The following is a 12,198-nucleotide window of genomic DNA, read 5'->3' on the forward strand; positions in this document are numbered from 1 at the left end:
TGGTTTTAGAAGGGTCAGCTACTACACTTCCCTTGTGGCAAAGCTCGTAAAGAATCCGCCTGCAGTGTGGGAGACCTGGGTTCGATCCCTGGGGTGGGAAGATCCCCTGGAGAAGGTAAAGGCTACCCACTCCAGTATTCTGGCCTGGAGTGGGGATTTTAACACCCCACTTCTACCAATGGACAGATCATCCATACAGAGAATCAATATAGGAAGAGGCCTTAAATCACACATTAGACTAGATGGTCCTTATTGATATCTGTAGCATATTCCATCCCCAAACAGCTGAGTACAGTTTTTTCCTCAAGTGCACATGAAATACTCTCCGGAATGGAGCACATTTTAGGTCACAAATCAAACCTCGGTAAATTTAAGAAAACTGAAATCATAGCAAACTTCTTTTCCAATCACAATGCTAAGTGATTAGGGACCATTTAAAGGAAAAAAAATTGTATAAAACACAAACACATGCAGAAATCAAACAGGTCACTGAGGAAATCAAGCAGAAAATTTAAAAATACCTAAAACCAAATGGCAGTGAATAAATGACAACCCCAAACCTATGTGATGCAATTAAAGCAATGCTAAGAAGTAATTTTATAGCAATACAAGAAGCCTACCACAAGACATGAAAACAACATCAATTAGAAAACCTAATCTTACACCTAAATAACCTAGAAAAGGAAGAAAAATTGTCATAAAACTGCCAAAGTCAGCAGAAGGAAACAAATTATAAAGAACAGAGCAGAAACAAGTGAAAAAGAAATGATGAAACACTAGCAAAGATCAATCAACAGTAAGATAAGTCTTGGAGAAGATGAACAAAATTGATAAATCATTAGCCAGACTCATCAAGACAAATAGGGGGAAGACTCAAATCAATTCAAGAGAAAAAAGGAGACATTACTACAGACAACACAAAAAGAGAAAGGATCGATCGTAAGACACAATTAGAAACAACTATCTGCCAATAAAATGGCAACGTGGAACAAATGGACAAATTCTTAGAAAAGTACAATCTTCTAAGACTGAACCAGGAAGAAATAGAAAATATGAATAAATCAATCACCAATCACAAACTCTAACTATGAACACAACAATCACAAGCACTACTAACTGTGATCAAAAGTCTCCAACAAACAAAAGCCCAGGACTTCACAGGTGAAAGCTCTCAAATGACGGAGATGTGACAATCCCTATCTTGATGGCCACCAGAAATGTGGAGGGAGGGATATCCCCAGCTCATTCTGTGAGGCAACCATCACCATGAACCGAAATGAAACCAAAATGCCACACAGAAAAGAAAATTACAGGCTAACATCACTGATGAACAGAAACACAAAAATCCTGAGGGAAATGCTAGAAGAAAAAAGAAAAACACACTAAAAGGATGGTGCACCAAGTTCAAGTGGGGCTCACCCCAGGGATGCAAAGATTCCTCACCATCTGCAAGTCAGTCAGTGTGATCCACGATGTCAACACATTGAAAGATAGAAACCATATGATAATCTCAATAGATGCAGAAGAAGATTTTGACAAAATTTAACACCAGTTTATGATTTTAAAACGCCCTGTAAATGGGCATAGAAGATACCTACCTCAACATAATAGAGGTCATATAGGAAAATCTCTCAGCAAACATTACTCTGAATGGTGTCAAAATTTAAGCATTTCCTCTAAGATCAGGATCAAGACCATGGTGCCCACCCTCACTGCTATTATCCAATATAGTTTTGTAAGTCACAGACACAGCAATCAGAGAAGAAAAAGAAAAAGAATGCCTACCTGAAAAGAAGAAGTATGCCTCTCATTGCTTGCAGATGAGCTGTTTAGTCACAGAAAACCCTAAAGATAGAACCAGAAAATTAAGCACTCATCAGTGAATTTAGTAAAGCACAAGATACAATATTAATACACAGAAATCCTTTGCATTCCTATAACACAACAAGAAAATCAGAAAGAGAAAATAAAGAAACAGTGCCATTTCCCACTGCAACGAGAAGAAAAACATAGCTAGGAATAAACCTGCCTCAACAGACAAAACACGTGTATGCAGACAGATAGGCTGTATGATGAAAGATGTCAACAAGGAAACACACAGATAGAAAGACATGCCATGTTCTTGAATTGGAAGAAATCAGTGTTGTGAAAATGACTATACTACCCAAAGCAAAATTCACCCCTATCAAACAATCAATGACATCTTTTTAAAGAACTAGGAGTAATAACTTTACAATTTATAGGGGAGAAAATAAGACCCAGAAAGGCCATAGCAATCTTGGAAAGCAATGTGGAACTGGAGGAATCAACCTTTCTGACTTCAGACTATACTACCTACCAAGCTAGAGTCATCAAGACACTAAGGTACAGGCACAAAAACAGCAACATAGAGCAATGGACCAAGATACAAAGCGAGGGATAAACCCACACTCCTATAGGCACCTTTTCTTAGACAGGGGAGCAAGCATGTACAATGGAGAAAGGACAGAAAAGAGAGCCTCTTCAATAACTGGGGCTGGAAAATGGGGCAAATACATGTAGAAGAATGAAATTAGAACACTTCTTAACACTATACACAAAAATAAATTCAAAACGGATTAAAGGCCAAATATAAGGACAGAAACTATGAAATTCTTACAGGAAAACATAGGCAGAACACTCTTTGACATTTATCACAGCAAGATCTTCATTGACCCACCTCCTAGAGTGACTGAAATATGAGCAAAAATTAAAAATGGAATCCAGAGAAACTTCAAATATTTAAACAGCAAAGAAAACTATAAACAAGATGAAAACACAGCCCTCAGCATGGGAGAAAATGATTGTAAATGAAGCAACAGACAAAGGATTATCTGCAAAGGACACAAGTAGATCATAGAGCCAGATATTAATCAGGAAAAAGAGAACCAATTGAAAACGAGCAGAGACTTGAACACATTCCTCCAAAGAAGACATGAGGAAGGCCACCAAATACATGAGAACATGCTCCACATCGCTCATTATTAAGGAAATGCAAATCAAAACTCCATGAGGTATCACCTCTCACCAGTCAGAATGACAATCATCAACAATTCTACAAATAATAAATACTGGACCGGACATGGAAGAACGGGAACCCTCTTGCACTGTTGGTAGACATGTAAATGGATACAGCCACTATGGAGAAGAGAATGTAGGTTTCTTAAAACACTAGGTATAAAGCTCACATATGACCCAACAATCCCCTATTGGGCATATACCGTGAGAAAACAATAACTCTAAAAAGACACATGTACCCCAATGTCCACTGAAGCATTATTTAAAATAACCAGGGCATGGAAGCAACCTAATGTCCATCAGTAGAATAGTGGATAAAGAAGTTGTAGAACATATACACAATGGAATTTTACTCAGCCATGAAAAGGAAAAAAAGTATGAGTAAGTTTAATTGAGGTGGATGAACCTAGAACCTGTGATACAGAGTGAAGAAAGGCAGAAAGAGAAAAGCAAATATAGTATATGAATGCAACATATGGGATCTTGAAAAATGGTACTGGTGAACATTTAAAGGGCAGATATAGATACACAGATGTAGAGGAAGGGCTTGTGAACTCAGCTGGAGAAGGAGAGGGTGGGATGAATTGAAACAGTACCATTGCAACACAGCCACAACCATATGTAAACTAACTCACTAGTGGGAAATTGCTATATAACATAGGGAGCCCAGCATGGTGCTCTGTGATGACCTAGAGGGTGGGATGGAAAGAAGTGGGAGGGAGGCTCACCAAAGAGTGGATAATATACTTCTGGCTGATTCATGTTGATGTATGAGGAAAAACGACCAAAATTGTAAAGCAGTTATTCTTTAATTAAAAATAAATACAAACCAAAAACTATCATTCAACACATCTGTACTGTCATCTGAGCTATATGCGATCATCGTCCATTCCTAGCTACTTTTCCACTATATATTCGTGCTTATAAATGTCATTAAAGGTTTTGAAAATATGATTTTAATAGCTACACAGTATTCCTTAATATCTTATACATAAATTATAAAAATTTCAGTCTCATCGTGGAATCATAATACCAAAAAAGGGTTACATTTTATTTTATTTTTATTTCTCTTTCCAAAAAGGTTTACATTTTAAACTAAAGCTTGCGTTTTCAATTCAGTTAAATGAGCATTCCTCTGAAGATGTAAAATTCTTATGAAAAATAAATTATTTGGACTCCTTGATTTCATTGTTGTATCTTATTGTCATTTATTTCTACGGACTCTTTGACTTGTGACAATTTTGCCTTTGACTGTACTGTTTCGCTGAGATAAAATCTTAAATTGAGGCATTAAGAATGGCAAGAAGAACCCTAGTTAAGTGTGAGTCATTCAGTCACGTCCAGTTATTTATGACCCATGGACTGCAGCCCACCAGGTCCTCTGTCCATAGAATTTTCCAGGCAAGAATACTGGGCTGGGTAGCCATTCCATTCTCGAGGGGATCTTCCTGACCCAGGGGTCAAACCCAGGTCTCCCGCATTGCAGGCAGATTCTTTACCACATGAACCACCAGAGAACCCTGACCGTGGTGTACATGGATGTACAAATCCTCAGAAGGATATTAGCAAACCAAATGGAACAATACATTAATAGAATCATACACTGTGATCAAATGGAATTTATCCTGTGCCTGCAAGGATGATTTATTATCTGCACATCAATCAATGTGATACACAATATAAACAAAATTAAGAAGAAAATCATGTGATCTTCTCAATAAATGCAGAAAAAGCTTTTGACAAAGTGTAACATCAATTTTGATACAATCTTTCAATACAGTGGTTATACAAGGAACATTCTAAAGGGTATATACCACAAGCCCACAGCTAACATCTGACTCAGTGGTGAAAAGGTGAAACATTTTCCTAAAAGATCAGGAATAGTACAAGGATGCACACTCTCACCAATTTTGTTCAACATAATAGTGGAAGTGTCCTACCCAGAGTAACTAGGCAAGAAAAGGAAATAAAATGCATCAGCATTGGAACAGAAGAAGTAACACTGTCACTATCCGATTATGACAGGATTTATATGAAACCCTTAAAACTTCACCAAGTAACAACTATTAAAACTAATATCAGCAAGATAGCAGGATATGAAGCATCAGGGAGAGACAAGAACAGTCCCATATACAAATGCATCAAAAAAAAAAAAATAACCTGAAATAAATTTAACCGAAAAGCAAAACACCTGTGCAATCATGGACTCCAAGACAGAGAGTCTGGGTTCAAATCCCAGCTCACCCGCTGACCTGCAGAGCGACCCAGGGAAAACCAGACAATGATCTGAGGCGCAACGTATTCAAGTAAAATGGACACAGACCCAGGATCTCCTCCCAGGGTTATGGAATTCCAAGGAAATGCTTCGGCCAAAGGGTTCCGGACTCTTCTGATCCGGTGGGTGAGGGTCCAGGGTAGAACCTGGGAACGAAATGGGACTGGACGAGGACCAGGACAAAAAAAAAAAAGTACTAGTTTTGTGTAATGAAGGGAAGCCACATCCTTTCCAGATCTCACAGTGGGGCCTGCACCAAGGGCCCAGGGGATGCACAATCAGAGGTGATAACTCTGACCACCCCCCCCCCCAACAGGAGGGAAGGAGCCTTCCTGGCAAGGACCTTCTCTCTGGCCCAGGCTCCAGTGTGATGTGGGGTTGCTCCCTGAATTCTCCTTGTCTCCACCAGCCAAAGAGCTCCCAGGAGCTGGAGGTCTATTAAACCACAGGTGCCTGAGTGTCAGAATGACACAAGGATGAGCAACATTGAAAATTAGCTATATAAAGCCCATGGGCTGGTATCACATGGAGTTCATGCACTGAGACACAGGAAGGATTCAATACAGGACTGATACAGCACAGAATGGGGCGGAAACAGGCCTGGATAGGCTCTGGGACCTAGGAAAAAGGACTCGTCTCCCCTTCCTGCCTATGTAGAGACCACCCAGTGGGAGGACCAAAGGGAAGATTCATACATCACCCCCTCTTATATACAAATTTCTGGTCCTCTAATTAGTTTTCATGAGGCCTGGTGTGTCCACATCAGGCCATCTTTCCTCAGATTGTACTGAATATTTAGGCTCTTTCGTGCTTCCATACACAATTTGGAATTCTTTCTTTTAGTTCCCTCAGAACATCCCTTGGTATTTTAAGAGGAATAACCTGCAAATTATTAGCTTGATATCCTGGATTACATTAGCTTGAGACAGAGAATTGGATGAATATTTAGAACTATTTCTGGGACCTGTGAGCTAAAGGCAAATTAAAGAAATGGGTTCCATGAAAGGGGACATCACTCAGGCAAGTCCTGGCACTGGATACTTTTAAACTGCAGTACCAAATGCATAGATGTACCTGTTTTAAAGATTTTTAATGCTCTCTCAATCGCTCTATTCTCAATTGCCATGCAGAGACTCTACTGATATACCCTGGATACCCAGGTCGCTTGACAAATGGTCAGTCCTGAAACAAATGATAAAGTCAGATGATTAAAAGGAAAAAGAGAGACAGCAAATAAAAATATGAATATCCAGGAATTCCCTGGTGGTCCTGGTGCTAAGACTGTGCACTCACCAAGCAGGAGTTGAGATTCGATTCCTAGTCAGGGAACTGTATGTCACAGACCACAACTGAGACCCAGAGCAGCCAAAAAATTAAAAAGACGAATGCCACAGACAGCATAAAAAAATAGTGGTATCCATATATTTCTGATAAATGTTATTAAAAATGGGGACACTTCCTTTTCTTGAAACGACCTGAGGATTATTAGAAATATATTAAGGAAATTTAACAACAAACAAAAAGCAACAACAGAAAATATACTATGCCAAACAAAAGAAGTCAGACACAAACGAAAACACATGATCCGATTTTTATGAAAAGCTCGAAAACAGATCTAATCTCTGGAGACCAGCAGATAATTGCCTGCCTGGTGTTGACCAAAGTGGTTGGGAAAATGCCAAGATGATTTGGGGTGATAGAAACATTCTGTATCTTGCCTGTGGTGGCTGTACCTGGGTGTATTTATCTGTCAGAAATCATAAAACTATACTGCTAAAGTAAGTTTTATTGCATGTTGATTATACTAAGCTCATGAAAAGATAATTAACATTGTTTGTCACTAGAGAAATGCAATTTAAAACCACAATGAGAAACCACCTCATATTTAAGAAAGCTTCAACATAAAGATCAGAAACAACAGAATAGAACAAGGCTGCACAGCATTAACAAGTGGAGGGAGACCGTGGAGACACTGGAACCCTGGATCTTGCTGGGGAGAATGGAAGATGATGTGACCACTGTGGAAAACAGTTCGCAGATTCCTCCAAAAGTTAAAATTACCATATGACCTGGGAATACTGCTCCTAGGTCCTAATCCACAAGAATTGCCAGTAGGGACTGCAACAGATACTTCTACATGAATATTCATAACAGCATCGTTAACACCCAAAAGGGAGATGCAACCGAAACCTTCTTCAGTGGGGCAATAGATAAACAAAATGTGTTATAACACAGTTACCCCTCAAACAACACAGATTTGAACTGCACAGGTCAGTTACATCCGGATCTTTTTCAATACATACATACTATGAAATGTCACATGGTTTTTGAATCCACAGAAGTTAAACTGAGCTGATAGAGGGCTGACTGTAAAGTGTACACGGATTGTTGACTACATGGAAGGTCTTAATACTTTTTGCTTTCATAGACCTAATTTTGTAAAGGGAATGGTGCTCAGAGATACAGCTTGAGCTTTCACCTCCCCCTGCCTACCTCCCATCTTCCTTTTGAAGTCTGAGAGACGCCTCAGTGTCCGCCGGGCCCACAGCAGGACTTTCCGCCTCTGCTCTGTTTCTGGTGCCCCTCCCAATCCTCCCCCAAGAGTTGTCACAGCTTCTTACTTCTCAGGCCCAAGCAACAATTCCATTCTTGGCTCCTTCCTTTCCCACCAACTCCAGCCATGAATTGAAGAAACATAAAGTTGATTCTGTCTTTGAAATATATCTAATTCTACCCATGTATGAACACTTGCTTTATTACACTACTAGTACTAGTGACTTCCCTGATAGCTCAGATGGTAAAGAATCTGTATGCAACGCAGGAGACGCTGGTTCGATTCCTGGTTTGGAAAGATCCGCTAGAGAAGGGATAGGCTACCCACTCCAGTATTCTGGCCTGGAGAACTCCATGGACTGTACAGTCCATGTGGTTGACAAGAGTCGGCCATGACTGAGTGACTCTCACACATTCACTCACTGACTCGGCACCAGAGAGCAGGGAAGCAGATTTTCAGTTCAGTTTAGTTCAGTCGCTCAGTTGTGACACGTCCAGTTCTAATTGCTGCTTCCTGACTTGCATATAGGTTTCTCAAGAGGCAGGTCAAGTGGTCTGGTACTCCCATCTCTTTCAGAATTTTACACAGTTTATTGTGATCCACACAGTCAAAGGCTTTGGTATAGTCAATCAAGCAGAAATAGATGTTTTTCTGGAACTCTCTTGCTTTTTCAATGATCCAGCAGATGTTGGCAATTTGATCTCTGGTTCCCCTGCCTTTTCTAAAACCAGCCTGAAGATCTGGAAGTTCACGGTTCACGTATTGCTGAAGCCTGGCTTGGAGAATTTTGAGCATTACTTTACTAGCGTGTGAGATGAGTGCAATTGTGCAGTACTTTGAGCATTCTTCAGCATTGCCTTTCTTTGGATTTGGAATGAAAACTGACTTTTTCCAGTCCCCTGGCCACTGCTGATTTTTCCAAATTTGCTGACACATTGAGTGCAGCACTTTCACAGCATCACCTTTTAGGATTTGAAATAGCTCAACTGGAATTCCATCAGCTCCACTAGCTTTGTTCATAGTGATGCTTCCTAAGCCCCCCATGACTTCAGATTCCAGGATGTCTGGCTCTAGGTGAGTGATAGCGCCATGATGATTGTCTGGGTCATGAAGATCTTTTTTGTATAGTTCTTCTGTGTATTCTTCCCACCTCTTCTTAATATCTTCTCCTTCTTTCAGGACCATACCATTTCTGTCCTTTATTAAGACCATCTTCGCATGAAATGTTCCCTTGGTATCTCTGATTTTCTTGAAGAGATCTCTAGTCTTGCCCATTCTATTGTTTTCCTCATTTCTTTGCACTGATCGCTGAGGAAGGCCTTCTTATCTCTCCTTGCTGTTCTTTGGAACTCTGCATTCAAATGGGAATATCTTTCGCTTTCTCCTTTGCTTTTCGCTTCTCTTCTTTTCACAGCTATTTCTACGGCCTCCTGAGACAGCCATTTTGTTATTTTGCATTCATTTTTCTTGGGGATGGTCTTGATCCCTATCTTCTCTACACTGTCATGAACCTCCATCCATAGTTCATCATGCACCCTGTCAGATCTAGTCCTTGAAATCTATTTGTCACTTCCACTGTATAATCATAAGGGATTTGATTTAGGTCATACCTGAATGCTTTAGTGTTTTCCCCAGTCTCTTCAATTTAAGTCTGAATTTGGCAGTAAGTGTGATATTATGTAGCCATTAAAGGAATGAAAGTGGGTTCTTTGTAAAGATGTTGATGAATAGTCAGTCATACAGTGAAATGAGACAGAAAAAACACACACTAAATATTGTATATTTACACGTAGATATGTGTGTACATATATATATGGGCTTCCATGGTAGTGAAGAGGAAAAGCTAAAATTTTACACCACCTCCTTCTCCTTCTGCCTCTGTAACTCAGCTGGCCCCTTGCAAAGTCTAGATCACGTAGGTCACGTGGTCTCAGAAAGTGGGGACTTGCAATACTAAGAACTGGAGTTTATCTCACTCACCCTTGTCCGGCTCTTTGCAATCCCCCCATCCCCTGCAAACCTGCTTCTTCATGCCTGTCCAGGCCAGGCATCGCCCCTCCCTATCTTGACCAAGGGTCTTGCACACTTGGAACCCCTTAGTTTAAACCAGCCTATTTACAGCTAGTGTTGCCCACTACTGTCTGTCTATAAAAACTCTGTAATCCCTTTGTTCGGGACTCAGAGCCTGGAGTATTAACTCCTCTGGGCCGCCGGCATAATCAACCTGAGCTCTCCAACTCTCCCAGTGTGGTGCTTGGTTTCTGCAACAGCAGCTCAGCTGGTAAAGAATCCTCCTGTGAGGCAGGAGACCCCAGTTCAATTCCTGGGTTGGGAAGATCCCCTGAGAAAGGATAGGCTACACACTCCACTATTTTTGGGCTGCCCGTGTGGCTCAGATGGTAAAGAAACTGCCTGCAATGTTGGAAACCTGACTTTGATCTCTGGTTTGGGAAGATACCCTGGAGAAGGGCACGGCAGCCCACTCTAGCATACCTGTGTGGAGAGTTCCCTTTGGCAGAGGAGCCTGCAGGATACAGCCCATGGCCAGAGGAGCCTGCAGGCTGCAGTGTGAACAGGATTCAGCAACTAAGCACAGCATACATAGAAAAATGGGAGGGATGACCTTACCTGCAGAGCTCAAGTAGAGGCACAGTACAGAGAACGAGACTGTGGACACAGCAGGGGAAAGAGGAGGGGACAAATGGGACTAGCATTGACATATATACACTGCCATGTGTAATCAAATAGCTAGTGGAAAGCGGCTGTGTAGCATACGGAGCTCAGCTTGGTGCTCTGCATTGACCTCAGGAGGAGGAATGAGGGGGGGGGAGGGAGGCTCAAAGGGGGCTGGATATATGTATACATATGAATGATTCACTTAATGTACAGCAGAGAGGAAATAACATGGTAGAATGATTATAAAACAATTTAAACAAGAAAAAAAGAGACCAGTAAAAATATGAATATCCAGAATTCCCTGCTGTTCCTGGTGCTATAACTCTGCACTCCCAGTACCGGGCAGCAAGGAAATAGATTTTAAGTAAATGCGTCTTAATTAACTGCCCATCTAGAAGGAATAAAATCAAAAGTCAGTTCCAAGTGAACAGTGAATCTAAGTAGAAAGGGAAGAAAAACCAGTAGATGACATAAGGGAATCTCTTCATGATCTCAGGGAGGCAAAAATCCAAGGGCAGGGAATCATGTCTCTTGTACTCACTACCCAATCTCCAGTGTAGATGGGCAGTATTTACAGTGGGAACATAAAGGAAACTTCAACACCATCTGGGGAACTCTACACACATGCAAGTCATATAGTGTTAATGATCAGATTGAATGTCTTATAAATGTCACTTCTTATTAGTCTAACATCTAATGCAATCCTAATCAAGAACCATTCCGATGGAGTTTCAGGATAAACTGATTCTAAGTTTCACATAGAACAATGAGCAAGAATACCTAGGAAAGCCCTGAGGGAAAAAGATACCAGGTCCAGTGATGAGGCATGATAAGGCCTACCAGGAGATAAGACAGATTCAAAGCCATGACCATTATCAATTTTTGAACAATCCAGGCCACTACTATTACAAGCTCCATTATTGGCTTAGGGGCCACTACCAAAAACACCATTACTAAGGCTGTCTTGTTAGGTGCCTCCCGATTCAGAGATCTCTGCTCTTTGCTTATTTCTTGTTTTTCACTCAGATCATTTATTAAAAGTGACAGCTGGGTGACCCCATTTATGTTGATGCAACACAAAAAGTCACATACATACTGAGAGCGTCAATAGCCTCTGTAGGCAGGTTAGAGGTGCACAGGTGGCAGGGGGAAATAAAACTGCAATTGGTGGACTTTCTTACATTCCTTTTATCTTTGAAAATTCTGTGTTGTCATGACAATACCTGGTTCTGCCTGAATTTAACTGTCTCAAATTTTCAGTTTACCAATACATTTTTCTCATGGAAATGTCTTCCTTAGACTATGTTAATGTGTTAAAAAAATCTTTTTGCATGGAAATCTGCCTTTCTTCAAGATTCCTGTCACCTGTTTTATGGCCAGGCATGACTCACTTTGTGCCAATGCTGTCTCAAAATCAATGTTGTAGGTGAGGCGCCTGGTGCAACTCTCTCAGCTTCGAGGCGTTTCTTTTCTCTAATGGCAACTTCCCTGGTGGCTCAGACCATAAAGCGTCTGCCTACAATGCGGGAGACCCGGATTCAATCCCTACGTCGGGAAGATCTCCTGGAGAAGGAAATGGCAACCCACTCCAGTATTCTTCCCTGGAAATTCCCATGGACGGAAGAACCTGGTAGGCTATAATCAGTCCATGGGGTCG

The 12,198-nt window shown here is 40.9% G+C and overlaps 1 long non-coding RNA gene across 1 annotated transcript in view; it reads right to left on the minus strand.

Moving 5' to 3' along the window:
* Positions 1-1,784: 1,784 nt before the first annotated feature.
* Positions 1,785-12,198, minus strand: part of LOC122422614 — a 120,864-nt gene continuing 110,450 nt past the window's right edge. Inside the window, exon 3 of the long non-coding RNA XR_006263919.1 lies at positions 1,785-1,845. This is a non-coding gene — a long non-coding RNA (uncharacterized LOC122422614). The remainder of the gene's footprint in view (positions 1,846-12,198) is intronic.

The sequence above is a fragment of the Cervus canadensis genome, chromosome 20 (genome assembly GCF_019320065.1).
Source record: "Cervus canadensis isolate Bull #8, Minnesota chromosome 20, ASM1932006v1, whole genome shotgun sequence".
NCBI lineage: Eukaryota > Metazoa > Chordata > Mammalia > Artiodactyla > Cervidae > Cervus > Cervus canadensis.